The sequence below is a fragment of the Falco peregrinus genome, chromosome 8 (genome assembly GCF_023634155.1).
Source record: "Falco peregrinus isolate bFalPer1 chromosome 8, bFalPer1.pri, whole genome shotgun sequence".
Lineage (NCBI taxonomy): Eukaryota > Metazoa > Chordata > Aves > Falconiformes > Falconidae > Falco > Falco peregrinus.
The window spans coordinates 12854954-12873265 of record NC_073728.1 but is presented as its reverse complement, the minus strand read 5'-3'; the positions used below and the strand labels follow the sequence as shown (position 1 = coordinate 12873265).

The 18312-nt window shown below is 39.0% G+C and overlaps 2 long non-coding RNA genes across 2 annotated transcripts; both read right to left on the bottom strand.

Moving 5' to 3' along the window:
• Window positions 1-8325: 8325 nt before the first annotated feature.
• LOC114014099 (uncharacterized) lies at window positions 8326-12329 on the bottom strand. The gene is made up of 5 exons (XR_003557478.2): window positions 12239-12329; window positions 10385-10502; window positions 9533-9718; window positions 8986-9203; window positions 8326-8474 (listed from the first exon to the last, which is right to left on the bottom strand). It is a non-coding gene; the product is annotated as an uncharacterized LOC114014099 (long non-coding RNA).
• Window positions 12330-13922: 1593 nt separating this feature from the next.
• On the bottom strand, window positions 13923-17575 carry LOC129785085 (uncharacterized). Its single transcript, XR_008748615.1, has 3 exons — window positions 17458-17575; window positions 15864-15894; window positions 13923-13998 (listed from the first exon to the last, which is right to left on the bottom strand). It is a non-coding gene; the product is annotated as an uncharacterized LOC129785085 (long non-coding RNA).
• Window positions 17576-18312: the final 737 nt, after the last annotated feature.

Genomic DNA, 18312 nt, shown 5'->3' with positions numbered 1-18312 from the left:
CAGGTGACTCTGTGCTCAAGCAGGGACACCTCTTGGGGTTACAAATTCCTTACCTGAGACTTAAGAGATCCTTCCCTACCCAAGGCGAAGAGATCCTTTATGTGTGGCCCATCCTTGATAAGTTGACTGATAGCATGCTGCAATAACACTACAAAATACTACTAATTCATGTAGCTACGGAAAATTATTATGAACACTATATGGATAATTGCACTAGATATAAACCATTGACCAACGCTGAGACCCAAATCAGACCCAGACGCACCTAGGGTCCAAAAATGAGTTTAGAAAGCAAGGGGGTCCACTCTGAGCTTCATGACTCAGTCAGAGGGTCATCCTTACTCTCTGTGTCTCTGGTTTGTGTGAATCATTCTAGCTGTGTTCTAACTCCTATTTTCCTTCGTCTGTTTCTTCCACGCAGTAATTAATAAGGTAAACCTTGCCATCAATCTTACTGAACCTTGTCACACTACTGTTAAAACCACTTTCTAAAATTCTGTTGAACTTACTGAACTCTGTCAAATGATTACTCTACCTCAAGAAAACATACTGTTGTTTCTCTCTTTAGAGTGCGGTGGATTCCGCTCATCTGCGACAATGCTGACTGCAGTGGTGGAATATTGTGGACAAGACAGCAATAGGATGGGTAAGTAAGGTTTATCTTTATAGTATGTTGTGAAGATTACAAAACTGGCAACCCCAAGCACACACAGCTTTTAACAGTACAATTTCAAATCTCCATCTATTATTATCAGTAGTAAAAGTGTCACTGTGTTTCCTGGATGTCTTCTAATTTTCCAGCTTTCAGGAGAAGCATTTCAGAGTGCAAATGCACTTTTAAATGTAACCCAGGATTTTTAGTATTGAGGTCATTAAATGGTTTGACAGAGTGTAAGAAAACTGTGTACCCAGATGTTTGCATATGTTTTCACCCATGTGAATAAAAAAAATGGCCAAAAGAAGCCTCTCCCAGGAGGTGACTACCAAGGTTTCAAAATGCTGGATTTTCACAGATTTTAGAGAACAGCAATGTTATTAGTAACATCTGTAGGTGCTACCTCTTCTGGGACAACACTTGTGTTAAGTACTTTTAGGTATTCCATTTATAAAGGACGTCCAAAAACTTACTGTTTACACATACAGTAAGTCTTGTTCCCCGCCCTGCCCCAGAATGTAGTTCACGACCCAAAAAAATTACTGTCAGTCCTGCTTACCAGATCTTCCTCTGCTTGTTTGAATATGCAAACTCATCAAGCTGAAAATTCTTCACATTCATCCTGTTAGGATCTTTGAAAACTTTTTTGTCAAGAGGATCACGTGTTCATAGTCTGTGGTACCCCCTCGTTGTTAAAGGAGGTACTGGTAATCACAGCCAGATTCAAACTGCCATGTTTCTGCCAGTGTCTAGCTGTCGCTACCTCTGCTCTAGTAAAGCAGTGCAGAAAAAGAATACTTAGCTCTACTTTGAATTCTATAAATTTTACCACAGTTATGCAAGAAAGATCATACATCCTTGGACCATTTCAAAACTCCCAATAACAACTATATTATTAATTAACCAAGCTTTGTGACCTAGTGAATGGGCAATGTAGTTATCAAGCGTGGATTCTTTCCTCTTGTCTAGAGGCCACATTGGCTTCTCTGAATTACTTAATTATTCAGAACCGTGCATCAAATCATTTGCCTGCAGAAATAGCAGTATACGGTTTCATCTCTAAGTGGACCTCTCTCAGAATTTGTTAGCTCTGACTCAAGACACAAAGGAAAAAAATAATGTTCTCCTAATAACATCTTCCATGCCACATGGTGCGCAGTGATGCTTTGATTTTAAGCTCATTAATGATGTCAGTCAGCATCTCTGTCTGGGGTTTAGCTGTGAACAAAGTAACAATCAATCTCTGATAGCTATTCAGTGTTGTAGCTCATATTCACGTTCTAGAAAAAAAAAAAAGTATGTTTTAGTGGTTTTTTTATTTCTTGCTATTTGATCACTTCATTAAAGAAGAATTTTGACTGTATTACCCAGATTGAACTTTCCTATTTAGGAGCTCTAGTGGTAAGTGGATCTTTACACACCTTGTAAAACTGATTTATGAAAAATGTGTGAATACTGTCCAGTGTGTGTCCACCTTTCTCATATCTCAAACCCTGTCTTTTCCACAGCTATCAAGACACATATGATGAAACAGATGCACAAAACAAAGAAGGAACTTGTAAAAACAAACGGCATGTAACAGACAAGTAAACCTCATGTGAACGTGAGTAAAAATAGTGCAAAATTATCAATCCTTAACTGTACCACAGCATTAACAGTTACACATAGTGTGGAGTATGTTTGGTTAGTTATAGTTAAAGAAAATCATATCATTTTCTGGCAGAAGTACTTTTTTTCAAACTTTCTGTTCTTTCAAACAGGTGTTGTTTTTCTCTAACCAACTTTTCTTAAGTAGAATACACATTGACAAAAATGATAAATCTACTGGAGAAACAATGTTCATATTGATAGCTCATGCAAAGTGAGGTTCACTGAAGTTTAAAAAAAAAATAAATAAATAAAAGGTAGAATAAAACCCAAAACAGCCAACACTGTAAGCAAACAGTGACTGAACTGAACTGTGCGGTGCTCTTCAGTCTTGCCCTAGAGGTTCAGAACTGCAATGGAGGTGGTTTAAAGAAATTCTGTATACTGCATTTACTTCCAAAGGTCTGGAATAAACTTTTCTTGTAAAAGAAAGTCAATTTTATCTGCTTTTAGTGATGAAAGGATAGCACAATAATAGTCTGGGGAGGGGGTTGCCATGCTGTAGTGCACTTCATGCTTCTTTTGCTTGTGCTTGTCTTTTGGAGACGGTTGACAGTGGTTTATTTTGTGTTAACAGCACCTAGCAATCAAAACATTGTAACGAGGGAAGCATATGCGTCCTGTGAGGCTAGTCCCTAGAAGGAGGGGGACTATAGTCTGTAGCGTGGGTCACAGCCTGCCAGCAGCGACTGAAGCTGGCAGCAGCCGTGAGGACTGGCATCAGCCAGAGCAGACTATGTTGAGCCCTCCCACACTATTTGTATGCTAAGAAACCAATCTGTTTCTCTCTGCTCTGCACCGATGGAGTGCAGAGATCTCCTTGCTGTTAATAAATAAAGTGTAAGGTTTCGAGTATGCATTAAGCCCTGTCCAAATTAAGGAATTCCCTGAGCTAGGATTTGAAATCTGTGCTTCCGTAGATAGTGAGCCAAATTCTGTGCAGATGGTCACAAAACCGTTGTATGTTCCTGGATGTCTTGTGGAACAACATTTTGTTCCCACCCTCCCTTTCTGTCTGTCTAAGCAGAGATTGAGGTACAGTTGTATAACCAAAATGGTAATGATTTTAATTCAGGCACACAGGCCAGAAATTAGATTGGACAGTTCGTAATACTTTCCAGTTTCATTACTGTTTCTGTCATTGTGATAATAAGATGCATGTGGTAGTATGTTCTCCTCCCTTTACAAACTTTAACATAGAGAAGATGCAGGGGTAATTTAATGTCTGTTATTTTCAGTCATGGGAGGATGGTAGCCTAGCCTGACATTTCATTTTCTGGTGCTTATTTTCCTAATTTTGGTTTGCTACTTTGTTTTCTTCCTATCAACACTACCTAAGCTCCGTTAAAAATAAAAAAAAAAAAAAAAAAAATCATGTATTTTAGAAAGAGAATAACAGGAAGATAAAAATCAGAGAAGCCACCTTTTGAATTTCTGTGTCTTTCCTTACATAGAAATAAATGTACAGAAATTGGGAGGTATATGTCATGAAACCATTTCAGAATGAGTATAAGGAGAATTTAGCATTGCAGGAGTAATGAACGGTGTTCTGTAGTCTGAAACACTGATTTGACTCCCAGTACAGGGAGGGAGGGAGGGAGGGAGGGAGGGAAGCCTTCACAGCATCACCGCAGATCCCAGGCTAAATTCAGGTTTTGACAGAGAGCCTGAGATACAGGAATCAATCTCTGCTACATAATTGTGTTCTACAGCCAAGTTGAAAATCAGAACCTGAATGAAGCTGGCATTTCCAGCGTAGGGCTCACAGATTAGCTCCTGCCAGGAAGGATGATGGCATTTGTTTCAGAGTCATTATATTGGTAGAGGAAAATGGGAATACATTATGGTAACCTAAATGAAATCAGAGACATCACTCCAATATAACTACACTCCCTCTGATAACACAAAGCTGCTTCTTTGCTAATTGATTACGTTGAGACAACATCAACTTCTGTGAAAACTAGAAATGATTCTCACCATAGCATACTAGTATGAACCTCACAGACAGCTCAGAAGGGAACATTAAGAAAGCTGGACTTCACCCTGTGTTCTCTTGTAATAATGTATTTTTCTCTCTATTTTTTTTTTCACACTCTTTTCCTCCCCTCTATGACAAATGACAGTTCTATGAAATAAGTAAGTAGAAGTAGTAATACTTGCTTGAACTTCAGTGCTTAAGTTTGACTTGCAGTGTGATCCTTTATCTTAAAGAAAAGAGAAAAAACATTATTTCTGGGACGCTTCACTTTCTTTACTGAGAGAAAAGGAAAAAATATTGAATGGTTTGCAGATTACAAATTAAAATCCAAACATATAAAAGTAATCCAGCACTATCTCTGTCTCATGTTTATCCATGGTCTGAAATGAATATGGTGGTTTTGACAGAAGATTTAAGGACTGGGCAGACAAGACGAGGAAATATGGAAAATACAGATTTAACCATAACTGAAAATTCCGGTCTTCCATTTCAAAATGTTGCCTAGAGATCAGCCTCTCAGAAAGACAAAAACCCCACCCCAAAACAACCAGAAACACATCATAACTATGTTACCTAACTCCTGACACCGCAAAATTGTAGAAATGCAGACAAAGAAACAGCTGCTCCTGAAAAGACAAATACTACTGATGGAAATGAAACAGCCACTCTGCAAGTCTGAAATGCCAGTGTCACACAGTAAGCACCACAACTAATCATAAGTCGGAAGAGGAAAACAACGTTGAAACCAGTTGTGATGTAAGTAAGTATTTCACTTTGTAAAGAGCCTGATGATACTTAGTGCCAGCATAACTTTCTGGAGTTTTTTGTATGTTTGGCACACAAAGGACTAAGTGGCATTTCTGGTTTCTCAAATATTAATTTGATCCATTGGACTTGGAATACTACTTATCGGCCTGAATCTCAGGTGCTGTAAGTTAGTTATTAAGAACAGACACCAGTTACAGTTATAAAGCATGAAGCATGCTTTCTCTGGAAGCGATTCCATTCCAGAGATTTTCCCAGAAATCTGGAGTACCTCATCTGAAGACAGCTTTGTGCCTGGCCCAGTGCAGAACAGGTTGTGGTAATAAAAAAGCACTACAGCTTACTCTAGTCTATGTTTTGGATCTCAAAGTTATCAGAAAGTCAGATTTAGGTTCCTTTCTTCACTGTGAAGATGCTTAGGGGAAACGGCTGTCCTATCAGTAGGCTCAAAAATAAGTTTTCTATGAAATATTCAGCATGGCTCAAATTGCATTTCTTCCTTCCTTATAATGTATAATATCTGCAAATGCCTGGTTATTTGTAGGTGCTGTTGCTATGCAACCAGTTCACCTTTCTTTCTTGCTTAAGAGATGAGCAGGTAGTAATTCCCCTCCAAATGTTTTAACCAAATTGCAAACAACCACCAAAAAAAAAAAGGTGGAAGCTATTTTGCTAATGCTTTTACAGATATGAGCATATTCCAACTAAATTTCAGACCTGTTGAAAAATAAAAGTCTTCATTAAATACTTTAGCTAACAAAATGCCACTTATCTAAAAAGAGGTTTAAAGTTTTTACATTCAGTGCAGATCATACATCTCCTATTGAGATCGGCATAACTGATTGTGACTCTGAATACAAATTAACAACGATGTAGACTACATCAGATCCTTCCTTCCTATGGAAATACTCTCAACATAAAAAAAAAATGGTCAGGCCCTCTGCTCCATACAGGCACTGTTCTTCAATTGCGCCAAGATGCTTTACCTGCTGAAACTGACCTTTCCATGCTTGGTACTTACAACTTCATATGAGGTCACAGGCAACAGCATGTACATCTGTCAATATGAGTATTTAAAGCTCTGCATTGTTCAAAAAAGCGTGACATAAGAAGGTAAATCCAAAATGAGTAGACAACACTTACAGTACTCTGTTGCTCTCTGTTCTTCATCTGAGTGTAATTCTACACCAATAAAATAGTATTGCATAGGTCAATTCATGTTTGAGAAGTCCTTTGGTACTGTAGCAATGAGTGCTGCAAAGTGGGGAAAGCATGAGAAAATTAATAGTTCCACTTTCAGAGAGAACTGAATAGTGTACAATAAATGAAGCCTGGAGTCACTCAGATGGCACCCTTTTATACTTAGTTTAATGCCTTCTTTGTACCTAAGATTACAGAGAACCACGATTCTGCTTTTTCCAACTTGAATATGTGATCTGTTACCTTTATCGTTATTTGCCTTTGGTTTTCCTCTCTTTTTTCTTTCTATTTTTTCTCTATATTATTATTATTTTAACTGTGTCAAAATTTTAGTTGATTAATAGCGCATATTTATTTTTCCAATTCAACACATTTTATTGAATTTTCTTAGAAAAAGTGCTGGATGGTTTGTTACAAAGAAACACTCAACATCATCAGAAATAACAATGCTGAAGCTGGATAAGCTTTTCTGTTCAGGTTAGTAGTACAAGGTAAGCTTCATTTCTTTGAGGTTAAACAGATTATTTGGAGAGGTAGATCAAAAAGGTTTTAATGTCATTTCTTTGTACCTGTTTACTCAAATACGGATCATCAGCTTAAGCACGTGAAAAGATTTGTGGGAAAATACGGATTTCTGTTCTCTGGTTTCTCTTCAAACAAAAGGGACAGGGTCTCATTACTTCAAGTGGTTATTAGTTGTGAGATCCATTAATTTCTGAATACCTGAAGAAAGAGGACAGCACTATGGGAACTGGATATTCCATTCAGTCTCACCATAATGTTCTGTCAGGCACTAATAAACATATAATAAACATTATAATAAACACAGGCAAGTATGTTGCCTGGATTGCACACTCCACAGAAAGTAGTCTTTGTCATTGTAGAACTTCAAGTCCGTTGGCTGGGATGAGACTTGTGCTTGGAGACTGATACTGGGTAGCATCTATGTGATTTGCAGTGCCTTAAGGTTGTTACTTTCATTAATTGCTCTGGATGTTAATGGTCATTTAATCGTATGTTGTGTAATCCAGCAACCACTATTTTGTAAAGGTTAATGAAGCCTTTAGGCAATTACGATCTTTACAAAATTCCTTGACCTTTGTATAATAGCTTGTTTCTCTAAAAATTGCTATTGACAGTAAGTGTTTCACCGAGGGTGAAAAAACACCCCTGCCTTAATAATAACCATTGAAGACAGACTCGGGTAAAATGCATCATTAAGCTTTTCACAATATATAAGCAGAAGAAGCATTCACAGTAAATGTTCACAACAGTTGATCAGAACCTCCACGTAACCGCCTAAATATAGTGACTACAGCCAATGGTATCTCTTAGCACAGGGTCCCACAGGGGATGCATTCCAGACAGTTTAGAAAAAATCTCCTACGGGCACCTGCTGCACTGGGAAGGGCTCAGACAAGGCACACCAGCCCTACTTTGTGCCAACTGATGTGTGCACCCAGAATTTACCTCTGCCCCTGCAGAAATACAGTAACAATAAACCAGGCATAACCTCTTTTGTGGCTTCTATATTCAGAGGAGCCCAGCTGTAAAAAGGATATTGTGTTTATGCCTTTTCTCATGTTCAGAAGTTAGGTTGATACATGTTACTCTTAGGATGCAAAGCAGATTTATAGATTGTTTTTTTTCGTTGGGGTTTTGGGGTTTTTTTGGATGGTTGGTTGGTGGGTTTTTTTTGTTTGTTTGTTTTTGTTTTTTGTGGTTTTTTTTTTTATTTGCCAAAACTCCCTGGTAAGCTATTATTTGTGCTTATCACCCCAAGAATTAAAGTCACAGTTTTTCTGTTTGTCAATAATCTAATCTAAATTGGGATGTGTTTGACATATATATTCCTCAGTGCATCCAGAATAAGGGTGGGTAAATACCATGCTTACTACAATCCCTACTGGACTGCATAAGTAGCACCTGACAAATAGATGAGGACCGAGCAAACAAAATCCAGGAGCACTGTTGGCATAAGTGGCATTAACACTGTATTTTTTATTTAACAGTTTGTGGACCTTGGCATGGATTAGATATGACCTGTTGACAACTCACTTAAACACACCTTCTGAGCAGAGAAGCTGCATTCTGTTGGAGCTGCATGTCTCTATGGCTTCTAGTTTCATTTGTAGGATTAGCTGAGTATCTCCTGTTCTGCTGCCTCCCCAGCATGGTTGTTTCTTTCCTTTAGGCAGGCAATAGTATGTAGAAGACAGAGTACTCAATCTGTAGGACCAGAGGGTTAGGGTTTTTTTATACAATTGTGCTTTGTTGATAGAAGTAAAGATAGACATAAAATGTAAGGAATATACTTACCATCAAAATTGTCATTTGGGACATAATAAATCCCTTCAAAAATAATATGTCCTTCCACCTCTATTTAGTGAGGTTTGAAATGCATATATAATTATTATTAGGACTAGAAAAACTAGCTTGCTGGTCAGCTATTAAAGGCCTGATGCTTGCATTTCTGTTCTGCAATATGACAAAAAAAAATTATTTACTACCCAAACTGCCTGAACTTCAGATTCCTGGCTGTTGCAAAGGGCGTTTATAATTATTTTCACAAAATACACTACTAGGTAAAGCAGAGAGTGGTGACTATGGTTTGGCTGCTTAACAGACACTGCTATAAATGGCTCTTCTCTAATGTATTGTCACTTTTGATATGTGCCAGATTGAATCCTTTTCAGTTAAGGAAGTGTCTCTTTGTTGTCCTGTGTAATTCATCTCCTACCTTACTTGTTTTCCAGAGGAAGCAGCTCTGCCAGTCTGTCAAAAACACCAGTTTCCTGTAAAAGCACTGGAAGACCATTTAGTTCTGTGCAGCCTCTGCAGCAGCTGAAGTTGGAGGAGGAGAAAGACATCTGACCTGGCCATAGGAAGACACTGTATGACAGGAGTTTCACCTGGTTGAGTAGGGTTTTTTTGTTTGGTTTTTTTCCTTCTTTGCAGCTGTAAATTTAAAAAAACAAGTGCTCAGCAGTCTAACCAGAAGCTCCTGCTAATGGCTTTTCATTAGAATGTACTGATTTTTCAAAACTGAAGTGTTAGTTTTCACAGCAATCTAGTCAAACACAGGCTCACAAGAAACACCTTTCTACCTCAGTTTTCCCTGCCATGCTACTTGGGGCAGAGAAAGTTTCAAAAGTGGTGATTCTGAGCCAGAAAACAGTCAAATCAACAAAACTCTGCATGAAAGGGGAAGCCTGGGAACTGTGACAGAAGGCAGGGCTGCACAGCTCCAGTTGCCCTGGGGAGCTGGGTACCCAACAGCTTCATACCTTGTGAGCAAGTGACCCAGGTTTCCACATCCTTGCTTCTGTTTGCAAAGCAGAGAAACTCCAAGTTGGAAGCCTAACCTCTCTGGACACCCCTCAGCCAGTCACACTGTGAAAAGGATTTCAGATCCTAAAACCTTGGGCTCCCAGCAGGCTGCAGAAGTATTTCTGGAGAGATGAGCATGTGAGCTGCAAGAAACAAGATATTTTCATCCAACAAGTTTTATATCTAGACCAATTCTTCTTAAATAATGTCACTATTTTTTTATTAGTAAAAAAGGCCACTTGCAAATTTTTCATATGCTCCAGTAAAACCTATTTCATACACATGGTGAAATACAATCTCTGAAGCTGAAAATGTGTAGTTTAATTTGACTGCACAGCTTTTTTTGGTCAGATTTTTTTTCATTAGAAAAGAAATAACTTTAGGTGGAAGGGACCCTTGCTGACAGCTTATCTTGTGAACCAAACCTTTCTGAGCCAGTTTATGAATATGTATGGTTGAAAACCTTAAAGCTTTCCACCTTTAAGGGTATTATTTTTGCCTAGTGCACTAATCCTCTGCCTCTGGAGAGCTAATCCAAATCTTGGCCTGGTCACACACAGATAACCCTTTTTGTTTCCCCGAGGAGACAAGTTACATGAGTGGCAGCTTCTCTTTAATGGGAGAGCCCAAAGTATGGAAGAAACTGGCTTCAGAGTTCTGCAGTACCTAAGCCACTGCGATAAAGATAAGCCAACGTCTCCTACTGCTCCATCTTCTTCTCCCGACTTACTGAAAAGCAGCCCTACCCATGCACTTTTAAAACCACTGCTTTGAAAGTCTTTTTGCTATATTTTGTGGTTGTTGTTTACCCATAATAATGAAGGATCAGCTGCAGCAAGCAGGTGCCGTAACTTCGCTTGCAATCTCAGCACTGTCTAGAAGCTGTCAATGCCTGCCGCGCTCACCATGCTTCATTGTCTGGTGCCCCTGAAAGAAAGGAGAACCCTTAGGTGAGGACTGTTGACCATTTAGTCTACGTCTTTTTCCACTGCATACCAAATAAATACTAAAGTCTCTTTAATGTTCAGTGATTTTGCCACTTAAAACTTGTTTCTACTATGAAAAACAAAAAAAACCCACATTCAGAACAGCTAGACAATTGTAGCTTTTATAGCTTGCTGTTCCCTAGAATTTTCTTGCAGTTGCCTTACGTCTTCTCTTACACTGATTTGTTGTAATCATTAAATATAACTGATATTTTCTTTGGAGCAGGGGATATTTTTCTTCTCTCTGTGAGACAAGTTTGCGAAGAGAGTTAATATCTTTTATTAAAGAAACTGATAAAGTTAGGACAGAAGAAAAAAAAAAAGAGCTTTCATGCATACAAGCTGGAGGCAGCAACATTTTTATTGCATGCGCCTTTATGGAGAAAGCTTAAAACTTAAGTAGAGCCTCTGGAAAGTGCTATAAAAAATGGACAGGAATATAAACTGTGCTTAATTCAAGTAACATTTTTCATATCTAGACTGCCACTCAAGGATCTCTGTAGACTATAGATCTTTTTAAGGCAAAGAAACCTTCTCAGCACCGATTACCATTTCATAATTACTAGCATCTACTGCAAGACAGTATCTTACGGTGGTATTTAATACAAAAAGAACATTTTTCATCTAATAATGGAGCAGAAGTGTTCAGAGATCTCATAATTTCATTTATGCGTGTGTATACATGTATGTTAGGAACACTCCTAAACCATAGTGTACTTTCTGATACTCTGCTTTACGGTGCATGAAAGCTAAACAAATTAGTGATACACAGAGTTGTGCCACAATAAGCTCAGCAATCATACCAGTTAACTGATTTTTAATTAGGATGAAACAGTGTTACATCTCAGTTACACACTGTTTTCTCATCGTTGTATGGGGCTTTAGCAGATGAAGGTACGGTACATAAAGGGCCAAGTTATCTCCTCTAAGAAAAGCCTAAGCACTCTCCAAATAAATAAATAAAAAGTAACATCAAAATCGTAATGAACTGCAACATGATGTACTCAAGCAGTAGCTAACGCAACAGTCGTATCCAGCTTACTGTCTCTGCAGTGATTGCTTCTGTGAGAACAACAGACCATAACTGAGAGGATAGCAGAAGGGGAGCACAGGTGCAAGAGTGGGGGGGTCAAAAGGGCTGTTCCACAGCCGTATGTCAAATAATAGAAAGATTCAAGTGGCTATTTTTGCAGCACAGTGCTAAAAATACCATTGCTCATTGCTGCCTCTCTGTAATGCCTTTATACTTGCAAATGTCAACATCAAAACCAGACCAATCAATTGACAGACAAATGTCTGTCTTTTCTATCTGACTCCAATCTTTTTCTTTCACTCCTCCTCCCGTTTCAAAGCCCTGTGGATTTTGTGTCGTTTGATCCAGTCACAGAGCAAGCAAATGGAAGCTTCAAAGAACTTGCTCATCTGAGAAAACAGGAGGATGAGACAGAAGAATGGATGATAGATAACAGCTACTAAGACAAGACAGGACGTGTGATAAAGCTGTATACAATTTGAAGGTTTTATGGTTGCCTTGCTGTGACAAAACTTATAGATCACCACTTGACGTGGCTAATGCCATCATCTTAATGATCCATTGCTAGGAACTATCACATCATCATCATACACAGCAATTGTTATGAATGGGTACTTATTGTTTGTCCAATAATAGGTACCTACCTTTGTATGGAGATGTTGTGCAAAGGACTCTATTAATTTTGCAAAGAAGCACTGGCTCTGTTGCCATGGGTGAAAGACAAAAAAAACCCCAGCTATTGAAAAGAAAGGGGTTGAATAAAGGTAAGTATACAAATAGCAAAAGACAGCTGGAAAAAAATGATCCATGCACAATTTGCCTACAAAAATATTAAAGAGAGTATTACGGATAAGCAGGAAAAATACACAGTTTATAAAACTATGTTTCAGATGTCTCTTATGCTGTGTTGCTCTCCATATCAGCCATCTTCTTTTCCAGGACAGCCCCTTCCCTTAGCAGGAATCATATGGTTCAGCTGCTTCTGCCTGAAAATAATTTCAAATTGAACACTCTAGCAGAAGATTTCCTCCCCCTCCCTGGCTATTACAGTTGCAGCCCATGGTAGCACAAACTGTAAAAGCTAAAAACGGTTGAATAGGCACACAGCAGACCCACCGGGGTGTAAGGTTTTGTGTTACTGTCTTTTCAGAGGAAGAGACCTGTGCTAGCCCTCTACTATGTTTTTTATAAATACCTTTTTTTTCAGGTTTTGGGTTGCACCCCTCCTTCCAGCATGCTAGTCCTATTACCAATACGATACTTAAGTCTGCTTCCAGAAAATCAGTCCCATAAGGAATTTCACAAAGAGATCCTCTAATGCATGCTTCCTGTAGTGATTTATTCTCCAAGATTGATCGGATTTCAGATCAATTTTTGGAGCATGACAAATACTTTCTGGATTTGGGATGTGCGGTAACCTGACCTTCAAAAGGTTGTTTTCTTTCATCATTAGTAGCATTACTTGTATGCACCAGAGCCATGCATTTTCTTTTTCCCAGATGCCTGAATGTTTGCTATGTATTGCCTGTTTTACAGAAAAAGATGAGACAGCAGAAAGCAATCACCACAGCAGTTGAGGAAGCTAAACTTCTGCATACTACTAAGATTAATAATTGTGTTTCTTTCAGATTTTGGAGATCACACCCAGACCGATGAATGGATTAAGTGAGATCATGCTAGAAATATTTGCTGAAGATAATAAATTCCAATCTGTTACTTAGCACAGGCCCTCTTTTCACCACTTACATGAAGTCTGATCACCCCAGTTTGCCTTCCCAATTTTTATGAATTAGGAAATGACTGTCTCAAGAAGAGGGGCACCTGCCCAGGAGCTGTCACAGTTAGAAGAGAACTGTAAGTGCGTGGCATGAAAAGTGGCCAGTGTAACAAGATCTAAATAATCTGAAGAATTACTGTAGAATATGGGAGCACAGTTGTAAAATACTTTGGATTTTTTCCCTGATTGTCAGGTTAAAAGATTTTTGTCACTCCATTTGTGGTAAGCAGGACTAATTTTAAGCTCCTTTAGATGCTGCCTGCTTCCACTAAATAGCATGCAAGCAATTACTATGTACAGCTTTTGCTACACTATAGCCAGACCCAGGATGAGCAGGGGGGGGAAAAAAAAAAAAAAAGAAAAAAAAAAAGAAAGAGAGGAGGAAAAGAAATAGAACAATGAATAAAATCAGTCAACTCAAACATTTTGATAATACTGAAAAGGTAAGTGGCACATGCTTATTTTTGTCATAGAAAGTCACTATAGATGGAAATGATAACCGTTTTAACTGCAATAATGCCAAGAAGAGGAGTAACACCCACAGAGATAAGTGTCTGCATCAATCTCTCCCAATTATAGGCCAGCTGTTCCGTTCAGCACATCTCCACAGAAGATTAAAACCAGAAGCTGGAAGGTAGAAGCAAGAAATCAGACCTTAAATCTCAAGAGTGCATCACTAACCAGTCACACCAGCCTGACTTTTGAAACAGCCTTTGAAATGTTACTGGAAAATCAGAGTCTCCTACAGCACAGAAGGGACAGCATAGAAGGACGGGGGGAATGTTTAATGCTTTGTTTCAAAGTGGGATGTGTGAGCCTCAGATTTTGAAGTCCAACATTTTAGTTATGTTTAGAAATACAAGTTACATCACAAAATTAACAAAAGTGAAGTTCGAACCAAACATAGTCATAGAACCAATCCTGGGCACAGAAACCCTTTCCTTTAACACCATGTAATTTCTCACCGAAATGAACACCATCTAGAGGAGTTCTTACAGCTTTTTAAAACAGCCATTATGACAGCTGTACTTAAAGTACCAGTTCTTAATCTGAAGGATGCTAGGTAGCTTCATTCAAGGTATTGCTGCATTTCTGGCATTTTACAATTGGTTATGGCCACCAAATAGTTCAAACCTATAAGGCAAAAGTATAGACCAGCCAGTCAGATACACATTTCCTAAATGATAGAAACATCCCCCTAAACCTGAGTGTTAGTGGTTCCAGTGCCGATTAATGGTGGCACATACAGAATTTCCTTCACTGAGCTAACACAGGTCAGTTTGAATGCCTTCCCCAGCTCTCCACGTGGGCCTCCCCTGCAGCCCAACAGGGGCACGTGGTGGGAAGGAGGCTCGGAAACCCTTTTAAAAGAAACCTGCTAGCAAGATGAGGAACAAGATAATCCCAGGGAACAAGATAATCGTCACTGGAAGTCATTCCCACTTCCACAGCCTCTCATGGGAACAGCAGTAAAAGAGACTTAGCTGCATTTTGACTTTTTTTTTCCTCTCTGTTTTTTTTTCTTTTTTCTTATCTATTAATTTCAGTCTAAAGAGCAGTGTAACACTTAGAAATAACAGCATTACTCTCTAACACTTCGTCTGGTGTGTGTTTGTACACCTCAAGAATCTCATTTAACTTTAGTCCTTGCTGAACGAAAGATGTTTCGGCTAGGCTTTATTTAATCAATACATTAATAATACATACTCTTTTTTTTTTTCCTATGGAAAATAAATCCTTTTTTGTAACCACACAATCTGTCTTCACTCTCATCCTCAAAGTCCCACTCAGTCCCTAAGGAGGAAATCTGTATGGCATTAAGGAGCTGTGTGGAGATTTAAGCCTGGCCCTGGTCACAGGAATGGTAGCAGTGAACTCCCAGCCGCAGGGCACTCTCCCACCATTCCCTATCAATGCTGACCAGGTCATACTGTGTTTCTGTTATAAGGCAACTGCTGTGCACAGCAAGGAATTTCTTGGATTGGGAAGGACTGGCAGAGGACATAGCTCTGAAATGCAAGCCATATTCTCTGACACTTGAGAGTCACAACAGTGATTGTGAGAATTTAAAGCAGCCGAGTTTTAACTGCAGAGAATTTTTCCTTATTATGTGGACAGACATAAACATTCCAACCACAGCAAACGTATTAAGCTTGATCTTAGTTTGGTTTTCAAAGTGAGGAACAATGTTGTAAGTCAGAGTCCTGAAAAGTCCTCGAGACACTGGAGGAGAGAATGCCATGAATACACAACCCAAAACGCAAAATAGAAACATTTTGAGATTGCATTCACAACTCCTAGTTCCCAAAGGTAAAGCACAGTAAGTAAACAAACCGAAAGCAAAATGCTCTTCCAACTCCCTTTCAAGACAATATTACCTGTCTGAATCTCTCTCGCCATGCTAGATTTCCACTACACATCAGTACTTTGTCATTTTGTCACCATTTGAAACATTGTCATTTTAATTTATATGACAGTCACAAAGAAAGTACCTGATGTGTCCAAATGATGAACCACCAACTCCTGCCAAAACCAATAAAAAGTGGCAACAGTTATTTTCTGCTGGGTAAACTGCTTCATTTCTGTATTACTGAAGACTCCTTTCATAGCTGAAAAATGGCATATTAGCAGCCCGGGACCATTTGCAGTCTTCAAGCCCTCCCTTTCCCCGTCCCCTTTATAGGCTCTCCCCCTTGCCCAGCCAAGTTTAAAAATCTGATGGAAGTTTTAATCTTTGCATTTCTTCCAGCATTCCTTCCAACAGTTTCTGCTCCCAAGTCATTCATGACTATTTAGCATGTACCTCAAAGAACTGTGTAGTGAACCATCTGCAAAAATGGTACAGATTATACAGACTGTGGAAACAAACAGGTGTTTGTCTCATCATCCCACTGAACATTTGAGAGATATCTGAAACAACAGCCGCCCATCATCTGTGGGAAAAAACACACCACGTTGCAAATTGACTTGGCCCCAGCGACACTTTAAAGCCAGGAATGGGGAACATGCGCTCCAAGCATAGGCAAAAAATGTTATTTCAATCGCAGAGCATAAGACTGTAAAAGCATAATACTGAGACAGAGTGAAAAAAACTAAAAACACACAAAAGAACAGAAATATTCAAATGTTCACTAGCATAAGTGCAAATTGAAGTGAAACACTTGAAAAACTGGTAGTGCCAAGGGATTTTACAGGTACTACTACAGGATTTAGTAATTTAAAAAAATCTCCAGTGTGAAACAGTCTGAACAAGCAACATGCCCCTGAGGTATCTCAATTGCTTTTTTTAAACTATTGGTAAAATGCTTTTGTTTGTTTACCATGCACTTACAAATCGCCCTACACCAGACAACTAGCGATCTGTTACATGTACTACAGGAGTTATTTATGTCAAATTTCTCTGCAGCCTGTATTGTTGCACATGAATCCAGTCACCGAGAAGGCAGGACGCCCTAATCCGAGTGCTGGGTTCCCTACTAAAGCACAGGATGCCTGGAAAAAACAAGCTACCTTTGTGACTAGTCAGTCCTATGCATTTTTTTTTACTCCTGGCATGTAATCTACAGCTCAGAGATCTGCTTTCTTTGAGGACCATTGCCATGATCTCCCTTCTGTCCCAGAGTGCTGCAGAGTTTAGATTTTTGGGCGAGTAATTCTGTAAAGGGCCCCTTCCAGCAAGAACTGTTGAGTATAAGAAATGATTTTCTTTCTTTTTTCTGTATAAAATTTAGTGCAGGTAAAAAAAAAAAAAAAAGATTTTTGTCTGAAGTGGTTCTTCTTGTAGCTGAACTAATTTAATTTAACAAACTAAGAAAGAAAAAAACCACCAACAGCTTTGGCCTGTGAGGTCTCTGATGCAATTTGGGGCATTTGCATGACATATCTACATGCAGTGTGGTTCTAAAAACAAGCGAGGGAATTATAAACTGGGCACATGCTTTCAAACTAGATTTCCTTAAAGTGGTTGCTACATAGCTCCTAAAAAAATACCTTATACTTTTTATTATTATTATTATTCTTTTCTCCTTTGTGAACAGAAAGATCCTGCTAGTTCTTGAAAGGTGAACATAGCATTTCACCACTTACCAGCTCAAGGTGATGGCCTACACTTGCACTCCCAGACCTCTTCATGTAACATCCCCTTAAGATGGTAGCTGCCACTTCTCTAGCCGAGAGGCTTTCCTCTTCCAAAAGATCTTCAGCCTCTAATCTGCAGAGTTACACAAAAGCAGATGAAACCAGTTAAAAAAGTTACGGCAGCATAAAGAAGCCTGATAAATAGGGTCACGCTGAGTTCTGTGCTGTCATGTCTAGACCAGTTACGACACTGCTCTCATCTGTCAGGTTACAGTTTGCCCTATGAGAGAATAAAACTATTGGGAGGTTCCTGACTGATTTCAGATTTCTGGCCATCATCCCTGTATTACAGTAAATTCCTCAGCAAAAAAGGAAAGTATTGATGATGCCACATCCAGAGCTGTAATACTCTGTAAGTGGGTTTTGCGGCCAGATGGTTTTCCGTGCCAGTTTTTGAAAAGCATCACCACAATGGACACTTGAACATTAGCAAGTGTTCCTTCATTTTGCTTTTGTGTCCCCACCAATCACCGTGGTATAACATAGCCCCTTTTAGTGGAAAACCATGTGGGTGCAAACCCCTTACCAAGGTTGTTTGATTTGATTTAGCAGACCCGGAACTAAAGCTGTTTGATGAAGACCTTGGTTTTGTTACGCACTTAGAAACACGTTGCATGCAGCCAACACAGATAGTATTATGTTGTGACAAAACACGGGAGCAAGCTACCAAGCAAAGCTGTGCTTTGATTGCAAGGTGACATGAAACCAGCAGTGAAACCGTAAAGAAAAACATTTTGTATTCTTGACAGAACTCATGATTCTAAGCAAGTATTTTGCTTTTCGACAACCACTACTAGGTACCAA